General features: G+C 39.5%; 1 protein-coding gene and 1 pseudogene across 9 annotated transcripts in view; one reads left to right on the top strand and one right to left on the bottom strand.

Annotated features, from left to right (window-relative positions):
* CAMSAP2 (calmodulin regulated spectrin associated protein family member 2) overlaps positions 1-20,055 on the bottom strand; it is a 104,847-nt gene that overhangs the window by 60,188 nt on the left and 24,604 nt on the right. The gene's annotated exons all lie outside the window — the stretch shown is intronic.
* Positions 3,758-5,332, top strand: LOC118892260 (annotated as a pseudogene).

Here is a 20,055-nt window from a genome sequence, read left to right as displayed (position 1 = left end):
GGGCACAGGCTTTCAGGTGTGCGGTGGAAAGTTCTGGAGCTAAGTAATGGCGATGACTGCACAACACTGTACTTAATGCCACTGAACTGTACTCTTTAAAATGGTAAGTTCTATGTTTTATACATTTTATGATAAACAGATAAATAAATAAACTGGTCATACAACCAAAAAACCCCAAGATTTTTCCATTATTAATGAAAGATTTCGACCCATAGAACCAAAAATTTAAGTGAACCCTTTGCAGAATATATATAAAGAAAAACGCACATAGGCATCTCATAGTCAAACTTCTGAAAAAAGGGGAAATCCTGAAAGAAGCCAAAATATTAATATACGAAGAAAAACAGAATTAAAAAGAGAAATAGAGAAATCCATAATTAGTTGAAGTTTTTAATACTTCTTTTTCAAGAATCAGTAGAATAACTGAACAGAAAATCAGAAGGGGTATGGAAGACTTGAAAAGCATCAAGCAAAACGACCTGCTGTTTACAGAACACGATACCAAAGAACAGTTCTTTTCAAGTACACATAAACACTCACCAAGACAGATTCAAATGCTGAGCCATAAAACAGTCTCAACATATTTAAAAGGAATGAAATCATACAAAGTACGTTCTCTAACCACAACAGATGTAAATTAGAAATCAATAATAAAAAAAAGATATCTGGAAAACATCTAGGTACTTGGAAATTAAATCATCTGAATTTCTATGAGGCAAAGAAGAAATCACAAGGGAATTCAGAAAATATTTTGAACTGAATGGTAATGAACAACATTCATTACTTTTTTACTCCATGTCAAAATTTGCAGGTTGCAGTTAAAGCAGAGCTTAGAGGGCAACTTATGGCTTTCAGTGTTTATAACAGAAAAGAATACTTTTAAATCAATTACTTACGATTCCATCCTTAAAAAGCTAGAAAAAGAGGAGCAAATTAAATCAAACTAAGGAGAAGAAAGGAAATAATAAAACTAAGAGCAGAAATTAATGAAACAGTAAAAAAGCAAAAAAAAAAAAAAAAAGAAATGAAAGCTGGTTCTTGGAAAAGATTAATAGACTTGATAAACCTCTACACAAATTAATAATATCAGAAAAGAAAAAGGGGGCATCACTACAGGTTCTACAGATATTAAAAAGATAATAAGGGAATATTATGAACAACCTAGTGCTAGTAAATTTGACAAATTTAGATGAAATGAACAAAGTCCTTGAAAAGACACAAAATAACCAAAATTGACATAAGAAACAAAAACAATATTTATAGCTGTAAATATAATTTACAGCATTTATAGCATTCACCACCCACCTAAACCTATTTTTTTTTTAATGAAGTTGTAATTTTAAAACTTTCCCGCAAAGAAAACATCAAGCCCTGATGGTTCACTGGTGAATTCTATCAAACATTTAAGGAAGAAACAATACCAATCTTAGACAAAGTCTTTCAGAAAACAGAAGAGGAAAGAACATTTTGCAACTCAACGTGTAAAGTCAGTATTACTCTGATTCTGAAACCAAAGAAATTAGAAGAAAAATATCTTTCATAAAAATGGCTGCAAATATCCTTGAGAAAATATTAACAAATGAAATCCACCAATATATAAAAGAGATAATACATCATGACCAAATGAATTTAATTCCAGGAATTCAAGACTGGTATAATATTTGAGAATCAATCAATGTAATTCACATGTTAACAGAATAAATGAGGAAGCCATATGATCGTATCAACAGAGGCAAAAAACGCATTTGACAAAATACAGCACCTATTCATGATTTAAAACACACACACATACACAGAATTCTTAGCAAACCAGGAATAGAAGAGAACCTCCTAAACTTGATAAAGAACATCCTACAGATATTCAAAATTCCTACAGATAACATCATACTTAACAATGAGAACCAAATACACTCTCCTTAAGACCAGGAATAAGGCAAGGATGTCTGGTCTCACCACTTTTATATAACATTGTCTGGAAATCTCAGGCAGTTCAATAAGAGAAGGAAAAAGAAGGCAAACATACTGGAAAGGAAGAAGTAAATCTGTTTATTCATGAACAACAGGATTGTGCATGTAGGGACTACTCCACAAAAAACCTACCAGGAACAAATGCAAGGTTGCAACATACAAAAATCAATGTTCAAAATTCAACTGTATGCCTCCATATTAGCAATGAACAATTGGAAATTAATTTTTTTAAAATTCCATTTATAATCAAAATAAAAAATATGAAATAAAGTAAAATTTCACAAAATATGTGTAGAACTCATACACTAAAAACTACAAACACTGCTGAAATAAATTAAAGAAGACCTAAGTAAATTGGGAAGAGACAGCATGTTCACACAGGAGGAGTCAATATTGCTAAGATATCAATTCTTCCTAAAATGATCTATAGATTCAACACAATTCCAATCGATATCTAAGCTAAATCTAAGCTTTTTCGTGGAAATACAAAGAACCTAGGATAACTAAAACAATTTTGACAAACAACAACAACATTCAATGACTGACACTGCCAGATTTAAGACTTATTGTAAAACTACCGTGATCAAGACTGAGTGGTACTGGCCTAACAGACACATGTGTCAAAGTCAGTCAGTGGGGAAAGGACAGTCTTCAACAAATGGTTCTGGAACAACTAAAAATTCTTGTTAAATAAATAAATAAATAAATAAACCGTGACTCTTCCCTCCCATTATACAAAATAATAATAATCCAAAATGAATCACAGAACTAAATGTAAAAGCCAAAACTATAAAATTCTCGAAGAAAAAAACAGAGAAAAAACTCTTTTACAACCATGACATAGGCAAAGACTTCTTAGGACATAAAAGCACTAACTATAAAAGAGAAAAGTTATAAATTGGTCTTCATCAAAATTTAAAATTTCTGGAAAGACATTATTAAGAAAATGAAAAGGTAAACCACAGACTAGAAGAAAATATTTGTAATACATATAATGGACAAAGGACTTGTAGTCAGAATATAAAAGAATTCTTACAGTAAGAAAATAAAAAGCCCAATAAGAAAATGAGAAAAAGATTTAACACACAAAAGACAACATATGAATGACCAATAAGCATATAAAAAACACTAAACTACATTAGTCATCAAGAAAACGGAAATTAAAACCATACGGAGATACTGATTCACATTAGAATGGCTAAAATTAAAAAAACAACACCAGGGCTTCCCTGGTGGTGCAGTGGTTGAGAATCTGCCAGCCAATGCAGGGGACACGGGTTCGAGCCCTGGTCTGGGAAGATCCCACATGCCGCGGAGCAACTAGGCCCGTGCACCACAACTACTGAGCCTGCGTGTCTGGAGCCTGTGCCCCGCAACAAGAGAGGCCGCGATAGTGAGAGGCCCGCGCACCGCGATGAAGAGTGGCCCCCGCTCGCCGCAACTGGAGAAAGCCCTCGCACAGAAACGAAGACCCAACACAGCAATCAGTCAATCAATCAATCAATGAATAAATAAATAAGCTTTAAGAGAAACCATTGGAGAGATTTAAAAAAAAAAAAAACACCACCACCACCAAAAGTGTTGACAAGGATGTGGAGCAACTGGAATCCTCATACACTGCTGGTGGCAAAATTAAAAATACAGCCACTTTGGGAAACTGCTTGACAGATACTTAAAAGTTAAACACGTGCTTACATATGGCCCATCAATTCAACTCCTAGGTATTTACCCAAGAGAAATGAAAATATATGTCCTCACAAAAGTGTACACAAATGTTCACAGCCACTTTATTTATAATAGGTCAAACCCTGTAAACATCAATGTACGCCAATAGGTGAATGAATATTGTGGTTTTCATAAAATGGAATGATACTAGGCAATAAAAAGGAACAGACGACACATAACAACATGACTGAATCAACAAAATATGAGTGAAAGAATCCAGTTTCAGAAGTTCATTGTTCCCTGCAGCGGTAAGTGCTGTGAGGTGGCGGCACTGACTCCCGGGAGCCGGGCACAGGGACAGCTGTCACGCTCGGACCTCCTCTGTGGACCCCTTCTGGGTGCGCCGAACCATGGACGGCGTGGGGCTGGCCGGGAAGAGCCTTCACACCGGGCTGACTCTGACGCTCGGAGCTTCGGCCTCTGGGGTGTCTCTGGGCATCTCCGAGCTCAACGTGAAGATCCTGGTGAAAACTTGAGAGTGGACCACATTACAGATTGAAAAAGGAGCCTCAAAGGAGTCAGTTCTTAAAAACTCAGCTTCCGTTGGTATTATCCAGAGATGAGTCACCCACGGAAAATGGGCTGTCCGGTCTGTGAGGAAGGGACTTGGAGCTGTCTGACGTGTTTTATTTCTCCAAGAAGGGATTGGAGGCCATTATGGAAGATGAAGTGACCCAGCGGTTCTCCTCAGAGGAGCTAGTGTCATGGAATCTCCTCACAAGGACAAATGTAAACTTCCAGACATCAGTCCGTGGTGCTCACCGTGGTGGGGTGCTGGGCGTCATAGTGCGCTACCGTGTCCTACTGCCTCTGAGAGTTACCTTGGCTTTCACTAGGATCAGTCTGTTGGTTTACAGGAAGTACCCTGGTTGGACAGCTGTCAGAAAGCAGCCTCAAGAACCGGCTGAGTGAACTGGTCCACTGCCAGATCTGCGTTCGTGCCCTCTCTGTACTACTCGCTATCGTAACACGCAGTACAGACCCCAGAAGGGAGGCATTTGTGTGGCAACCATACCTCCCTGTAGATGTTTTATCTTGACAATGGATGGGTGCCATGCTACGGCTGGCCAGGTGCATGCCTGGTGGATGGGAATTATTCAGAGCTATGGTCAAGGCTTGTCCACATGTCTGGTCTGAACGCTCAGAAATGAAGGACTGACACCTGGTTACCAACAGACTAAAAGAACATATTGCTGCTAAGAAAAAATTACCCATACTAATCTTTCCTGAAGGAACCTGCATCAACAATACTTCCGTCATGATATTTAAAAAGGGAAGCTTTAAAATTGGAGGAACCATACGTCTAGTTGCAATTAAGTATAATCCTTAGTTTGGTGATGCATTTTGGAACAGCAGTAAATACAACACGGTGAACTACCTGCTTTGAGTGATAACCAGCTGGGCCACTGTCTGTGCTGTGTGGTATGTGCCCCCCATGACCAGAGAGAAAGGAGAAGATGCAGTCCAGTTGGCTAATAGGGTTAAGTCTGCTACTGCTGTACAAGGAGGGCTGACTGAGCTTCCTTGGGATGGAGGGCTGAAGACAGCCTAGGTGAAGGACGTCTTTAAGGAACAGCAACAGAAGAAGTACAGCAAGACAACTGTGGGCAATGGGTATCTCAACACGGAAGCAGACTGAACGCCACCCAGGCTTTCCAGAACTAGTCCTTGGAAATGAAGTGTGGTGGAGTTTTTTTTTGCTTTTTTTTGGGGGGGGGGGTGCACTGTTTTGTTTTACCGTTTTTTTTTATTGTTAATCTTTTCTACAGGAGGACTGTCTCTACCTCTTTATGCCAGAGGCAGAATCCACGGTGCCCTTTTTGGCTTCTGTTGTTGTTACAGCATTAGCCTCATGAACTGTAAGTAGTTTACTGAGTTTGAACATATTCTGCCTTTTGTAAAACGACTGTGTCATTGTGAACTGAATGAAATATTTGTACCGGAAAAAGGACTTCTAAAACATCTGTGGAACTCAGTTGTGTTTGGAACTCGTTGATAGTGTAATTCTCAAGAAAATACCCCGAAGTGTGTTCATGATTAGCTCTCTCACACCCTCTCCTCCCATTCCCTTCCATCACTTAAACATGGATTTCACATCACTCGAGTTACTGTTATGGTTTTGTTCTACTACAAGGTTGAAAAGAAAAATGGAGGACAGTATTTAGGAGAAAGGACAGATTTGTGGCCACTTGATCTGAAAGTTGAAAGGAAATTAAATATCTTTTACTAGCGTGTTAGAAGAGACCTTCTATTTGGTGAGCTTTACCAAAGAAAATGAGTCCATGTTACTGTGTGTGCACATTTACAGGTAGGCAACTTGTGAATAAGTTAGCCAGCAATAGGTGACACTGAAATAAGTTTTTAGTCTTCCTTGTTTGTACGCTAAAGATCTATACTTAAGGCCTCTCCCATCTGCTGATTTGTTTGATCTTGTAACCAAACACATTTCAAACAGGAGCCTTTGACAACAACTGCAAATCCCACTGAGTGTCTTCAGCAGGGGAAGGAGTGAAGGAAGCACTGTTCCTCCCCTTCCACCCCTTCGTCCTTTATTTCAGAATTTTCCCAGTTTCTTGAAGAGGAAAATAAGTGGTAAAACTACCTTTTGGAAACTGAGCTTTAACTTTCTTTAAAGGGGAAAATAAGTGTTTCCCGACTCTGCAGCATAAGCAATGTTGATAGCAATATAGTGTCATCCAAGTGTTATTTCTCTTCTGGTAACCAGGTACAAAATGTGACACCGTTTTACGGTGAATATAAATAAATTCTACATTTCTAAAAAAAATAAATTAAAAAAGTTCATACATTATGCTTTTATCTATATGAAATTCTAGAACAGGCAAATCTCACCTACAGGGACAGAAAGGAGATTGATGGAGATCTAGCATGGGATGCGGATACGGAGCTGACAGCAAAGAGGCACAAAGGAATTTGGGGAGTCAATAAAAACATTTTATATTTTAACTGGAGTAGTATTTACATGAGTGTATACATTTGTCAAAACTCAAACTATTTACTTTAAATAGGTACACTTTATTTAAATTATGCCTCAACAAAGTTGATTTTTAAAAAGAAAGCTCTGGGGGCTTCCCTGGTGGCGCAGTGGTTGAGGGTCTGCCTGCCAATGTGGGGGACGCGGGTTCGAGCCCTGGTCTGGGGGGATCCCGTGTGCCGCGGAGCAACTGGGCCGGTGAGCCACGGCTGCTGGGCCTGCGTGTCTGGAGCCTGTGCCCCGCAACAAGAGGGGCCGCGACGGTGAGGGGCCCGCGCGCCGCGATGAGGAGTGGTCCCCACTCGCCGCAACTGGAGAAAGCCCTCGCACAGAAACGAAGACCCAACACAGCCAAAAATAAAAAAAAATTAAAAAATAAAAATTAAAAAAAAAAAAAAAAGAAAGCTCTGACCTGAAAGTCACTCAGACTTCATTGAGCGTCCTCTTCTTCATCTGTTAAATGTGGATAATACTTACTTCCTCACCCCACAAGGCATCAAATGAGATCAAAGTACATCAAAGTACTCTAGATGTTGTTATGTGACACAATGATTTATAGTGTTTTATTACTTCAGGCATTAGACAGTCAGTGTATGACTATGGGAGTAGCCTGCAGAATAATTTATTACCTAAAGATAATCTTCAAACTTCATCGTAATCATCTCTTTTTATGTTTCCCCAAACAAATGCTACATGGATCGATACTTTAAGGAATGAAATTAGGAGTGTGCCTGGCCCACTAAGAGTGGTGCTGCAACGAGCCACCAAAGACAGTGGAGGCAGGAAAAGACAGCCAGCGCTGGGACAACAAAGCGCGCGGTGCTTTACGGAAAACCCACGAAAGCAGATGATTATATCCAACACATCAAGATTTAAGTACAGGACATCTGTGTTTTTCAAACGTCCTAACCATAGTGACCTGGGCAAGTTTTATTTTTGTGACCGTTTATATATGGCAGCTCAGGCTCGTCCACCACCCCTCAACATAATTGCTGCCACCTCATGCCAACGACGTAAAATGACAGCTATGTTCTTTCATTTGCTAACCAATACGACATTCCTAGTATAGCTGAACCAGTCACATATGGTGTACTTCAAAGTATGTTTGTGTTTTATAGCTTTCCAGATTTGAAAGTTTTCCAGGCGTATGGATGCTGAGCCAAAAACTGTGCTTCACATCTCAAAATCTAAAACAAGCTGCATAAAATACACTGAAATATGCTTCATCATATAAAAATAACCATCAGTAAAAGCTCCAGTTAACACTCAAAAAATTGCCCGAAAGGAAGTCTGTCAGCAAATTTCTTTCAGCTGGGTATGTATGAAAAATGCACTGACAGTACTACCTTTACCAGGAAAAAAAAAGAAAGTGAACCACATGAGGTTCTGACACAATCATAGCTGTTCCCTAATTTGCCCACCGTGCAGTCAGGATTCATCTGCCAAGCACTGTCCATGGGGAGGAGAAAAAGGAAGGTCATGATGTCTCTCCCTGGTGACATGGAAGGTTACCACCCAGGTTTTTAGAAACTACAAAGACAAGTTAAAGTTGAATAACAGTGGGCAAAATTTCACAAGATTTGGACACAGCTATGGCAGAAACTCAAACAGCAAAGTAAGAAGTAGGAACACCTTTCCTCCAACCCACCGAGTAGAGGTCACCATTTCCTTCCAGATGAAGGCCTGTGGGCAAGCAGTGCCGAGACAAACATGCCACAGTGGCAGAACTAAGACACCAAACTTCACCGAGGCCGGCATCACGGCCTCTACACATAGATACTGGCCAGAGGTAAAGAGCTGTAGATCTGGGAGGTACCTCACTAGGTAACTGGCAGGAAAACGAGTGCTTACGTGAAAGGAGTTTAAATATGTACAGGAGCCAGTGCACTTAGAACACATGCTGTCAGCCACGAGACCCCCAAACTAATCTGGTGACATAACTCTCAAGAAACGCTCCTACCTACGATAAAACTGTCAAATCTCCCCTATGTTCATTCTAAGGTGAAGAAATGTGTAAAGGGATCAAAAGACTACCAAGTTTTTTTGTTAACCCTCTGAGCTGGTAACACAATACCTTACTGCCCACATAAAATGCCACCGCTATAGTTTTGGTAGACCATAACAAACATAACTCCTTTAAAACATTAATTTTTAATGACCCATTAAGTACTGACATTATTCAAATCTAAATTCTAATTTAGATCATTAAAAAATTCAAGAAATAATGCTATTATTTACCAATAACAATGCTGTTTAACAAAGGAAAGATAGAAAAAAAATCAGTTTTCCTTGTATTTTCAGGCTTTCTTCAGTAACATTCTTAGAGCTATATGGAAACTAGCGGTGTGGCATAAATTCTGCCAAAGATGGGAAGGAAAAGCTGATTATAAACAAGTGGTACCAGTGCACCATACTGCAATTAATAAAATGTCAAAATACCCAAAGCATTTCTGAAACTATATGCCTCATCATTTTTTTAAAGGAAACTTACATTTTTTTTTTCAAAACTACTTCAGAAAAATCTATGAGATCATTCTTAATATATCATAATGTTCTACATATTAAACAGACAGGTTAAAATATTTTCCCTGTCTGGGATAACAAGACCAAAAACTAATTACCGAGCAAAATGAGGATAAAAATCATGAAGAAAAATAGATGTCGTCAGAACAAGACGACTCTTGATACTATCAAGAAATGTTCAGTTCTTCATCCTACACCCTTGTCTGTTCTCCACAGTGTCTTCTGTGCATTACTTAAATATTTGTTGTTTCTAACAATTCCACCCCTAACCTTCTCTCTTTAATCTAAAACGTGCCCTCCCCGGTCATCTCAATCCCATGTCTTCAACTATCCAGGACTACTCAGGTGATTCCCAAATCTATTTTCAGCACACACCTCAACGGGCGTCTCTTCCTGGATGTCCTGAAGGCATCTTAAACCTAACCCATCCCAAAGTGAAGCCTCTATTCACTGCAGCATGGCCATTTCCGGCACTGCCGATTCCTCCTCTCCCCTTTTCCCTATCTCAATAAAGGTCGCTACAATATATATGCACTCAGTCTGCTCAGTCTTAGTTACACAGTCTCATTATTTCTATGTTTTAAACATGGAACTCTGATCATGTCATTGTTACACTTACAAATCTTTCAGTGCAGGGAGGTTCTAAACATCCATCAAGGAACTGGGCAAATAAATTATGGTCTTTTCACACCACAGAGTATTGTACAGTCTTCAAAAATGATGGCATGGGTCTATATTCATCAATATGAAAAGATGGTTATGACCCTTTCCAGGCGCTCTCCCTGCCCCTAACTCCACCGTCCGCCATGCCTTCCCAGCCCTAACTCTCCCTCCTCAGGACTCTGTTTAGTTTCTCTATCTGCTAACAAGCAAATTCCTTCCATGGTTTGTTCAGATTTCTGAAGCAGAGACTCTCATTGGCTTCATTTACCATCTTGGGCTAAGCAACTAGGCAGAAGCTAGGGGTCAATGACTCCTTGGATTTAATCTGCTCCTACCAAAAAATGGCTCTGGCCAAATGCAATAAAACTCCGAAGTTACTTTATAATTAAAATATTTCTAGAGAAATACCATGTAACTATATAATGAAAGAATCTGAGCAACAACCTAAAATCTACTGTAACTGGATTTAGTTTCTAAAATATATCCTTGGTATTAATAGACCTAACTATATCTCAAGCATACTTCACTTCATGAAAACAAACTGGTAAAAATGCATTAATTAATTCTGTGTTATAAACAGAATTAATTAATGTGAATTTTTAAAAAATTTCAGCTTTACTGAGGTATGGCTGACATAAAGTTGTTAAGACATTTAAAATGTACATCCTGGTGATTTGATATATGAATATGAATTGTGAAGTTTTAAACAGCACAGCTGGATACAGAAAGCAGAGGTGGAGAGAGAAGTCAACACATGATCCTCAGCTGATTATCTGAAAGCAGACAGGCACTTACTGTATTAAAATGGTAAAGCAGAAAGCCAACAATGTCATCACTTAATTAGATTCTCAGGGCCTCCCTCCCCCAGAAGACCTCATCTGGAAGCTCAGTAAACATGCGTGTCGTGTCATGAGTAATTACAGCTCACGCTACTCAAATCTGTAGGCAAACAAAAACAAAAACCACATCTCTACCACTCTCTCAGTTGTAATTCTGAATGACTTCTCTTTCAAAGTAGATTTAATTCTTAATTTAAATATTCACTAACATCTCTTCTTCCTTCACTGAGGCAGCGTCTTCTCTGGGCCAAGAGCTGGGAACACAACGTGATCAACACGGCCCTGACTTTGTGGAGCTGATTCTGTACAAAAAGCACCCTCTCTGTTGGCTGGATGGATAACTGTAAAGTAGTAAACAATTTTTCCCTATTTAGAACTTTATCTGAGGAATTTCATTTTGGCTCCAGCATACAAAAATAAGCTGAACTCTGTGATTCACTCTTTCTAAAAAAATGACTTGTTATAGAGTTTAAAAAAAAAAAAAGAAAGAAAGAAAAAGAAAAAAGCTTTAGCAGATAAAGCCGTTTTTTGTGTGGAAGATCAGTACTCCCTCTCCATCCTCATCTCCCAAACAGAAACAACAAAAGGCTTAATAGTAGGGAAAAAACTGAACCTACTGCAATATAAACATATATCATTATGCTGTACACCTAAAACTAATACAGTGTTATATGTCAATTGTATCTCAATAAAAATAAAACACTGTAAGAAAAAAATGGAGATAAATACGATATTCTATTTCCTTCCAGATTATTATCCAAGATTTTCCACCATCTCTTTTCCAGTCAGTTTTAAGTGTTTTTCTGAAGTAGCTTTATCATCCAGACCAAAAAAAAAAAAAAAAATCTAAATAAATCCTTTTAATCATAAAATTGGCTTAAGGAAAAGGAAATACACTCTCTCTTCTAAGCCCTCACATCCTTCCCTTTAGTCCATACCCAGGAAAGAGAAATATTGATAAGAAATGGACTCCAGCCAAAGCAATTGTGAGAAAAGAGAACAAAACTGGAGGTGTCACGATCCTTGACTTCAGACTATACTATACTGTCATCAAAACAGTACGGTACTGGCACAAAAACAGACATATAGATCAATGGAACAGAATAACGAGCCCAGAAATAAACCCACACATCTATGGTCAATTAATCTACAACAAAGGAGGCAAGAAATACAGTGGAGGAAGGACAGTCTCTTCAATGAGTGGTGCTGGGAAAACTGGACAGCTACATGTAAAAGAAAAAAATTAGAACATTTTCTCACATCATACACAAAAATAAACCTCAAAATCAATTAAAGATCTAAATGTAAGACCTGAACTCCTAGAAGAAAATACAGGCAGTACACTCTTTGACACTGGTCTTAGCGATCTTTTTCTGGATCTGTCTTCTCAAGCAAGGGAAAGAAAAGCAAAAATAAACCAATGGGACCTCATCAAACTTAAAAGCTTTTGCACAGTGAAGGAAACCGTCAACAAGACAAAAAGGCCACCTACTGAATGGGAGAAGGTATTTGCAAATGATAAGGGGCTAATACCCAAAATATACAAAGAACTCATACAACTCAAATCAAAAACAAAACAAACAAAGACAAAAAAAAAAAAAAGACCAAAAAAAAGCAACCAAAAAAAAAAAAAAATTAAAAAAAGGGCAGAGGACTTGAATAGACATTTTTCCAAAGAAGACATATGGATGGCCAACAGGCATCATGAAAAGATGCTCAACACCACTAATCATCTTGCTCATGACCAACCTCAGTGGCCTTCTTTCAGTTCCTGAAACACACATCCAGGCCTTTAGCTTGCTGTCCCTTTTCCCTGGATTGTTCTTTTCCCAGACGTCACACATGCTGCTTCTTTCTGGTATTTAGGTCTCAGTTCAAATGTCAACTCTCTAGACAAGCCTTCCCCGACCACCTCCTATGGAAACAGCATGCTTCACTCCCTCTGCCTCTTTCTTTCTGATTTATCTTCTTCCGAGCATTTACTACTATCTGCAATTATTACAATTTGTTTAGCTTTTTATTGCTCATCTTCGCTACTAAAATATTAGCTCTGTGAAAGCAAGGCTTGGGCTGTCTTCTCATCACCATCTCCTACCGCCTAGGCCCACAGTAATTCTCAGCCAGTATTACTGAATGAATCAAGCAGTTCATACTGTACAAATTACAAGTCAAATAAACGTGGCCCTAAGATTTCAAGTTCCTGAACATGTTTCCTCCAGGAAACTCTTAGTAGGAACTTTATCATCCAGACGTGAAGCTGATTTATTTTGAGGCTCCCTCTGTCAGCGATGCTCTCCCCCTTATCTCGGCCTAACTGACCCCTCGTGGAGACCTCTGCTCATTCTCACACGCAAGGCTGCCCCAACCATTCTATCCATGATGGGCACGCACACAATTCCCTCGATCACTCCATCCCATCATCCCGCTTTTATCTGCTTCATAGTCCTCATGACTCTCTGAAGTTACCTTTTTAATCTGTGTACTAGTTGGACTGTTTACCACAAACTAAATATTTTAGCTTCAGGAAAACAATAATCAGCATTCTTAGATCCCTGAAAGTATAGAAGAACTTCCTGAAAAGACAGGCCCCTGGGACAGCTTTGTAACACAGCTCGCTTTGTAACACAGCTCATTAAAACCCTCTTTTCAACCACAGAACAGTGCGAGCTCAGAAGAAATCGAGTATTACCAAGATTTTTTTTTTCCCCCCATTACAGAAGCTCATTTATCCAGGTGTCTAAACACAGGCAAGCATTCAAATGGAACAGTCTGTAAAGTTTGTTTTTTTTTTTTTTTGGTAAAGTTTTTAAATAATCATCTATTTTCCTTCTTTAAATCTCATCACCGACATTAATTAAAAACCATCTGCTGAACTACCACAATCTACCAAGCTACAAAAATGGGTCTGTATCATGGGGGTGCGGGTGGGGGATCAATCTGTTGGACACAGACTGGGGTGTCGGTGGCCGAGAACCACTGCTGGGGCCGTGCACCGCTGGGCAGCACTGGGCTGTAAATGCGCAGATTAGAAGAATCCGCATTTCTACACCAAACCTGCTAACACAGCTCAATCTTGGTGCTCCAATGATACCTGCTAACGCTGTATATCATATAAATAAAGAAAAATCATCCTCTACAGTACTACCTACTTAAGTTTAGTAACCTACAATGAATAGTTATCTTTCTTCTCTTTTGAAAAGATGAAAAGTCCTAGTTAATATACATTTACTTCACCTTCAGTAATCATCAAAAAGTACTGCTGACAGGTCTGTAATATCAGATAACTTCCTAAGTATCTTAGCTTTTGCTACGTTGAATATGTTATGGAGATGAGATTACAAACCGAAAGAATAAAACTTTCATTATTTACAAGTGAATTATCTATTTTACAGACAAAGTTTGAAGTAATTTGTTACACCACACTTTAGACACTAGCTCTGAAAGTCAAATTTTTTTAAAAGAATACGCATCTGAATCCGTAATGTATACTGCATTTCAAGTCAAATAAAATGATTAAAATTTTTAAATTGGAAAATAAGACAGATATCAAAGTGTTATTTCAGGAAAATTAATCTGGCAGCAGTATACCACAGAAATTAGATAAGACAGATAGACAGATATATATATATATATATATATTTTTTTTTTTTTTTTTTTTTTTTTTTTTTTTTTTGCCTCACTGTGTGGCTTGTGGGATCTTAGTTTCCAGACCAGGGATTGAATCTGGGCCCACGGCAGTGAAAACGCTGAGTCCTAACCCCTGGACTGCCAGGGAAGTCCCCAGGTAACATAAATCTTAAGGAGGCAAGTCCACATACAAACTCTATTCCCACAGTTCTTTTCATTAAAACAGATACACGTTGGTAACTTGTATATTAGAATACATTTTTAAGAAAAACATGAGTATGGTTATTTAGTTTTCAGTACCAACACTGTCATTTCACCATTCTTCCCTATAAAAAAAAAACTTAACTAAACAAGCAATTTTAAACGTGGGTTTATGCCCCACTCATGGTCACGCGTGAAGTAGGTTCAGTCAATTGCAGTCCACATTTTTTCCAAATAGAACAGGAAAAAAATCAAGTTACAAGGATAACTGTCACATGCGTGTATCTAGCTAGACCAGGCGTGGGTCCTGAGGCAGAATGTATTTCTAACTGTGAGTCTTAGTCAAGAGAATTTCAAAACTCCAGGCCAGATGGTTGTGATGGTCTCTTTTCGCTCTAAAAACTTTACTTTTACGGTTAAATCTGTCCTCACCTGGAAATAAAGGGAAATGAGTGGCTTCTTTATTTAATGTTTAGCTACGTTTCTTTTAATGGCAGGCAGCGGAGTCTGTTGAATTAATTTCGCTAATTTAAACAACAACTGGGACTTACTGACGGGGACACTGAAGCAGTGCACAGACTCTGGGAGCGCTGGACCAGGGGGCTCAGGAAGGACAGAAACCGAAGGGCTCCGGGGCCTCGGCAGGGCACCTGCGAGCTCGGCCTCGCCTTCCACCACTGTGAGTTTCTCTCCGCCGCACAATGCAATCAGCCCTCCTACCCCTGGATAAACCAGCAACAGCAGGGAGGGAGTGCAGACATGGTCTCTGGGGAAACAAACTCTCCACCATCCCAATTTGTCTAAAACATCTGATTTTTATGGCCGGAAATTAACATTTCATTTTTAAGCACTATGCACTAAGCATAATATTTGGTTCGATATGATCAGTATACATAGTGTATGTGTATATTAAAACATTAAATTATACACCTTAAACATATACAAGTTTTATCAATAAAGCTGGGGAAAAATGAGAAATATAAAATATGTTTTCAACAGATAAAGGAGACTGTGCACTATGTGTAAGAGCAAGTCTTTTAAAATGATGAACAGTACATTGAACATTATCATAAGGACGATATTTTTCATTTCACATATTCTTAAAAACTTGGGTTATTAAAAGTCATATTTTTCTAAAGCACTTGTTGTGAAAATAAATCCTGGTGTAAAGCATTTTTAAAATTTAAAAATTATTTTGCAAAGTGAATCACTCTATTTTTTAAAGTCTGTATCTTCATATGTCAGCTGCCACTAAATGAGACGTCCCTATGTAAGAAGAGTGCCTGCTGTGATCTGAATGTCTGTGTTCCCCCAAAACTCCTATGCTGAACCCTGAAGCCCCAGGTGATGGCACGAGGAGGCGGGGCCTCTGGGAGGTGGTCAGGTCCCGAGGTGGGGTCCTCGTGAACGGGATTCGTGCCCTTGTAAGAGAGGCTCCGGAGAGCTCCCTACACGTTCCCCCATGTGAGGCCACAGCGGGAAACTGGCAGCCTACAACCCAGAAAAGGCCTTCACCAAAACCCCACCATGCTGACTCCTTGACCTTGGCCTTCCCAGCCTCCAGAACTGGGGGGGGGGGGGTAAATTTCGCTTGTTCATAAACCATGGAGTCTGTGGGATTCTGTTATAGCAGCCTGAAGAGACTAAGACAGCCCCTCGGTTGGGCAACCAGAACAACTCCCCTTCCCGCCGACCCGCCCTGCCCTTGGGGCTCCTAACCCACTCCTCTCACCATTCCGTGTGTCTGCTGCACACCTTCTCTCTGTGTCACATCCTGCTTCACACTGACATTCTCTGCCGGTCTCCCCAGAATCCACGCAGAATAAAATCCACAAGGACAGGAACAAGGGTGGCAGCACAGTGTATGTGCAGAACAAGCACTGGGTCAGGAGTCAGGGAGGCCCGAGATTGTCACTGTTCTGTCACCAACTGGCTACACAATCACCATCTGTTCACTGCCTCTTTGCACACCTCTTCCAGTAGGAACTGAACAAGTAGCTACTAACAACATCCATCCGTAAAGTTTCCTTACTTGTTATAAAAAGAGATGGTAATAACTGCCCTATTTACTTTTCCTAGTTGTTACCAAAAAAAAAAAAGTGTAAATGCTTTATAAGCTGTTAAGCACTACAGAAATAGTAGGGTTGTTTGTGTGTGTGTGTGTGTTAGGGTTTTTGCAAGGCCATACGTATAAACAGGATGAGCATGGGCTTGGGAGTCAGCAGATACAAGCTAAGCCCGAGCATCAGCATTTCTCACCTGTCTGGCCTTGGGCAAGTTAACTCACCTTTCGGAGTGTCAGTTTCCTCATCTATAAAACAGTGATACTAACACCTGTATCAGATATTGCATGGATAATTAACATCTGTAAAGTATGTTCAACTCTCCTCATACCTGACTTCATCCCCACAACTCTCCACCTTCGGTCCTAACCCATTTTCACACCACAGATCCTTCAATCCATGTGACTCCTCACCTCAGGTCTCCAGGAGCATCTTTAGGGCAGAGACCATAGACTTCATCACCAACGCCTAGCCTAGAGTACATAGTGGGAACTCAGTAAGTACATTAAAGAAGTGAATTCCCATCCATCTTCTTGGTAAATACATAAATGTAACATAACAAACTAAAAAACCAGACATTTCTAACAAAATGCGTATCAATCTTACTTCATTCCTTAGTACAACAAAGACCCACTTTCACTTACATACATCCCTATGTTTTTCAACAGGTGCTAAGAAGAAAAGAGAAGCTTAAGACGAGACTTAGAGTAACCTTTATCTTTCTGACCAAAAATAAGACGTAAGACCATCAGCTCAAGATTTTTAAACTAAAAGGCTGTCCCTTCACTTATTTTGTTTTTTTAACCTATTAGGTAAAAGGATCAGCATTCAAAACCACCAGAAGGAACAGAGGATGGGGAGCTAAAATCTAGACCCTGAGGCTCCCAGAACGAAGCAAAACCAAAGAGCTGGTTTTCCCAGCTTCTAGCAGTAAGCCAACAATTAATTACTTGGAGTTGATGTAAGGGCTAAAATCTTTTGGCCAGTCCTTATCCTAGGTTCTCTTCTTCATTTCCCAACTGAGGACTTGACTTCAGACTATATTACAAAGCTACAGTCATCAAAACAGTGTGGTACTGGCACAAAAACCAACATACAGATCAATGGAACAGGACAGAAAGCCCAGAAATAAACCCATACACTTATGGTCAATTAATCTACAACAAAGGAGGCAAGACTATTACATGCAGGAAAGAGAGTCTCTTCAATAAACAGTGCTGGGAAAACTGAACAGCTACATGTCAAAAAATGAAATCAGAACACTCTTTAACACCACACACAAAAATAAACTCAAAATGGATTAAATACCTAAACGTAAGACCTGATACCATAAAACTCTTAGAGGAAAACATAGGCCGAACACTATCTGACATAAATCACAGCAATATATTTTTCGATCCATCTCCCAGAGTAATGGAAGTAAAAACAAAAATAAACAAATGGGACCCAATTAAACTCAAAAGCTTTTGCACAGCACAGGAAACCATAAACAAAGCGAAAAGACAACCCACAGAACGGGAGAAAATATTTGCAAAGAATGCAACCGACAAGGGATCAGTCTCCAAAATTTTCAAACAACTCATGCAGCTCAATACCAAAAAAAACAAATACCCAATCAAAAAATGGGCAGAAGACCTAAAGAGACGTTTCTCCAAAGAAGACATACAGATGGCCAAGAGGCACATGAAAAGATGCTTAAAATTACTATTAGAGAAATGCATATTTAAACTACAGTGAGGTATCACTTCACACGGGTCAGAATGGCCATCATCAAAAAAATCTACAAACAATAAATGCTGGAGAGGATGTGGAGAAAAGGGAACCCTCCTACACTGTTGGTGGGAATGTAAATTGATACAGCCACTATGGAGAACAAGACGGAGGTTCCTTAAAAAACTAAAAGTAGAACTAGCATATGACCCAGCAATCCCACTCATGGGCATATATCTGGAGAAAAACTTGGTTCAAAAGGATACATGCGCCCCGATGTTCACTGCAGCACTGTTTACAATAGCCAAGACATGGAAGCAACCTAAGTGTCTATCAACAGAGAAATGGATAAAGAAGATGTGGTACATATATACAATGGAATATTACTCAGCCATTAAAAAGAATGAAATAATGCCATTTGCAGCAACAGGGATGGACCTGAAGATTATCACACTAAGTGAAGTCAGTCAGACAGAGAAAGACAAACACCATATGATATCACTTACATGTGGAATCTAAAAAAAAATGATACAAATGAACTTATTTACAATACAGAAACAGACTCACAGACTTAGACAAGGAACTTATGGTTACCAGGGGGGTGGGGGGGGGGTAGGGACAGCTTAAAAAAAAAATCATCTCAATTCCACCTCAAAAACGCTTCTCCTGCAATTCCACGGCCTCCAGCGGTGTCTCTCCCACAGCAGAGTGACTGTAGCACGAGTCTGATGCCCTCCTCCCTGGTTTAAAGCCCCATCACTTCCAGGATGAACTGACACTTGGGGGACACAGAAGCTCACCCGTGCCCTGTCCCCATCCAACGCTCTGGCCTCGGTTCTCATCAGCCCCGACATGCACCCTGGGCTAAAGCTGTGACGGTGCACACGGCTCTCACACCCTTGGCACTCACGCACCACCTACAACAGGCGCTTCTGTGCCCACCTGGCAACCCCTTCAGAGCCTTCAAGACTCAGACTAAGAGTAGGACCGAGCTTGGTGCCTCTGTACTCCTGAACCGTGCGTACTACAGTTTGCTTATGTTTCTATAATCTCCAGTAGAAAGTGAGCCACTGAAGGACAGGGACTCTTTTTCATCACAGCAGGTAATACAGAGTACACGACAGAAGCTCCGCAACTAAAACTGAATAAATTAATAAACGGCCTGACTGACTTCAGTTTTATTATAAATATAAAGGTTACTGTGAGATCATCTGGTAAAATAAGCACCAGTTGTCAAGTTATTTCCATGAGAAAGTAATTTGGAGTTCTAAATAACTGTTACAAATAAACTCAAACACAATAAACACGGTTGTAAGATATCAAAAGATAATGTGAATTTGTAACTGAGGCGTACATGTTACCTCGAAATACTAATGGAGCCCAAACTAGGTACATGATCCATGGGAAACAGAAAGACCCGGCGCTAGGCATGAAGAAAAAACCCTGCTCAACAATGGCTGTGAGAATTTAAGATAATTTTTCACAGACGAGCTCTGCTCATAAGTTTGTAAGGCATTATTATACAAGGGTGACTAGAAATAAGTACCTTCTCAACCACTACTATCATGTTACATTTATATAATCCTTTTCCTCTAAAGTGCAATTTTTAACCTTCTTCAATGGGGAAAAGATTTTTTAAAGCTCCTACATGGGTACAGGACCCTGAGTTCAGTGACAGAGGTGCCAAGGAAATCCCAACAACCGCTGCTGACTGGACCAGTGTGTTGGCAGTTGGCAGGGAGGG

Source organism: Balaenoptera musculus, chromosome 1 (assembly GCF_009873245.2).
Source record: "Balaenoptera musculus isolate JJ_BM4_2016_0621 chromosome 1, mBalMus1.pri.v3, whole genome shotgun sequence".
In the NCBI taxonomy this organism is placed as follows: Eukaryota; Metazoa; Chordata; class Mammalia; order Artiodactyla; family Balaenopteridae; genus Balaenoptera; species Balaenoptera musculus.
This window is presented reverse-complemented; position numbering and strand designations above follow the sequence as displayed.